This window comes from Acartia tonsa, chromosome 9 (genome assembly GCF_053477335.1).
Source record: "Acartia tonsa isolate MP-2025a chromosome 9, ASM5347733v1, whole genome shotgun sequence".
Taxonomy (NCBI): domain Eukaryota; kingdom Metazoa; phylum Arthropoda; class Copepoda; order Calanoida; family Acartiidae; genus Acartia; species Acartia tonsa.
The window spans coordinates 6,841,366-6,844,802 of NC_137268.1; positions in this window are offsets into that span (position 1 = coordinate 6,841,366).

Genomic DNA, 3,437 nt, shown 5'->3' on the forward strand with positions numbered 1-3,437 from the left:
CAATCTGAAATTATTAAGACAATTTTATACTAAGGGAGTTTTAATTTTTTCCTGGAATAATAAAATCTAGTAAATAATCTGTAAAATTTATAGATATAATATCTTAGAAACATAATCTAATAAAAAGAAATAGTTTTCGTGATTAAAAAAATGATTTTACAATATAAAAAAATTATGAAACATTTTGCAAAAAAACCTAATTAAAAGTGTCATGATTAAATATTATAATATTGTATTATCATATATGCTAGTTTTAATAGCAAAGCAACTCTTTTCAACCCCTGCCTGTTTGGTATTGACTAAAAAAGATTTTTTTCCTTCATAGGTTAAACCGCTATTCCTCCCATTTTTTAAAAATTCTACCAGTCCAAAAAACTTTAACTCCAAAAAATAATTTGGTACTATGCACCCTTTGTTTTTTACTAAACGGGGGAAATTTTGACATTTTATAAACCTACAAGAATTGAAATAAATAAGTTCAATTATATTAGAACAATGTATTATTCTTCAGATATTAATTAATTTTATTTTTAAGTAAAAGTTATACAATCAATTGATACAGTTACACAAGCATATCAATGAGAAGAAAAAAAGTAAGCTTGATAGATTATTTATAAGCTTTTACTTTAAGATAATAATTTCGAAATTCAGATCAATTGATAGTTATTTATCGCATCGTATTATAAACGGTAAATAGAATGTACAATTATAAGATTAAAACTTTTTTTTTTTAGCCCCGAGGTGCCGAAGGTACCGGCAAAAAAAAGGGGGCCTGGTCGACTACCCTACCAAAACAAAATCCCCCCCCCCATACATTTTTTTACTTTTTCATTTTTAATCTAAAATACAAAAAAAATATGTTGTCAAAAACAACCCCCCTCCCCTCAAGTGCCCTTAGAGACATCTAATAAACTTAAACATTCCTTGGACTAATTAAAAACAACCTCTTTAAATTTTTTGGATATACCAGAAAGTCGAGAAAACTAAATATATATTTACATTTTGACATAATGCTACTTTCGTGAGTGAAATTATGACTTAATGTGTATTTTTTACGAAGGAGAGGATAGAAAATTATGTACATTACTTTCAACTCAATTGGCCCTTCCTTTTTGAATTACGAGTGAGATTATATAAAATATAGAAAATAATTATCTCGGCTGCTTTTTAATTGCCAGTAGAATAATTTCTCTGTGCCTGCATTCACTGTTTTGAAGGATATAAAAAAAGTAACAGGAAGTATGTCAGTGTGTGTGTTTGTTGTGGGAAAATCTCGCTAACCGATGAGGTTCGTTTTGTAATGAACATTCCTTTAGGTTCATGGACAGTTTTAAAAAAAATTTTTGGGGGAGGGAACTTTAACACTTCCAGAATCCAGAAATCCTACACCCCCCTCAAATATTTTTTCATGATTTACAGACAGGCACCTATCCTTCTATTTACTAAATTGTGAGACAACCTCCAACTGCGGATTAAATATAGTTTGTCAGACATACTGCCAAAATTATGTCAAACTAATCCTTTTTTGCTGGCTAACTAACTTCAAGTTGAAAGAATTACGTTAAAAGATTATCCTGTATACTAATACCTTAATGTATGAATGTCTGTCTGTTTGGTAAGATTTTGCTAATTACAACACTTGTTTCTTTTCAGTGAAGATATAGGTTTTAGGCAGGCTTAAATTAGTATTTTTTGGGGGGAAGGTTAGTAAATAAAAAAGCCCTAAAAACGTAGCAGCTAGTATTTCAACAATTAAGTGTTTTTGAATCTAATGGCCACGCCCCTTACAGCTTTGCCCATAATAATGAAAATTTGAAGCCACTAGAAACCTAAAGGGATATGACAATAGCCGATAAATTGTAGTACATCCTTATTGAATTTGATTCTACACAAAACTACCCCTTCTGTAGATTGCCATTATTGGCTGAAACGTGTAAACTACTAAAAACTCTCAACTTAATGAACCAATCAATCAAAAATAAACAAGAGTAGCCAAAGTTGTTAAGCCAACGAATAAGAAAACTTATTTTAAACTTTGGGGACTACTGTAATAAACAGCCCAATGCCCCTCCCTCCCTGAAAAAATATATTCAAGCCTTTTTGGGTATAGTCCCTTTCGTGCCAATGCCCCTTAAGGGACGATTCGTCGTATTTTTAAAATGGCTTTTAATAGGTTATTTTAGGTTAGGTTCGGTGATTGCCCCGCAAGGTTAGACAGTTGTTCCCGCAGCGGCTAGAAATAGGAGAAAAGCAACTGTGAAAATATGAATTATCGCCCCTTTAAGGGGCGTTGTCACGAAAGGGACTATACCCGCCTTTTTAAATCAAAGGATATGTTAAAGTCAAACGCGCTTTAATTACTTCATTATTAAAAAGAATATAGAAACTAAAATAATTTTGCTATGGAAAAATTGTGAAAATATATCTTAACATTATTTTAGGAAAAAACATTGCAAAATATAATTTATAAAGGTGCATTATAAATTGACCAAGAAAACGCAAAAAAACAAGGATGACATCATCAATAAAAGCGAAGCTATGAAACGGTAGGACAATCGAACATTAACACTTGTAGATTTACTAAGTAAATTTGTTGAAAAACTGCTTAAATACAGGATATTGTTTAAGGACATGCTTACATTTTCAGGACTTGATTATAGAGATGGTCTGCCTAAAATATTGTATTTTGTTGTTATAGGAATCAGTATTCCAAAAAACAAAACAATCGGATAATTTTATTACATAAGTTGTTAAAAAGGTTAAAAATCAACATGTTAAATATGGACGTACGGACATTCTAGTAACAATTGTAGAGTTGCCACGCTTTATAAATCTAACTACTACAGGAATCATTATGCAAAGTTTAAAATCGATAGGACAATTTTAATATGCCTAAATTAACAAACGGACGGACGTACGGACCAACCATAATTATAGAAAAGCTTCGTTTTTAAAAACTTACTTGGTAAGAAGAGGATAAAGAGTATCCAAGGACGTGCAAAGGAAATGGATAAAGGGGTGGTACACACCTTTAAAGATTATAAATGACAAAATTTGGATAATGTATTTCACTTAACTGTACCTCCAAACTTATGATATTTGGATTCGGATAAATTTTTTGGAGGAAGGTATAGAATACCCTCTATAGACGCAAGTTTTTTTTACATTTTCAAAAAGTTATTTTCAGCTGCCTAGCCATAAATAAATGTAAAATAGAAGATTAAATTTTATGAAAAAAAGGTTGAATATGCTCTATTCTAAAAGCACATATATCCCGAACTAAAGGAATCGACTTTATTTATGTATTTTCAGCCTTACATAATGGTTATGATCCTTATGTTAGAAAAAAGATAAGTTTAAATTTTTTACACCATTTTTTTCAAAAATATGATTGCCTGGAAATCAATGCTTAATAATTTTGAGCTTCAATTGTCCCT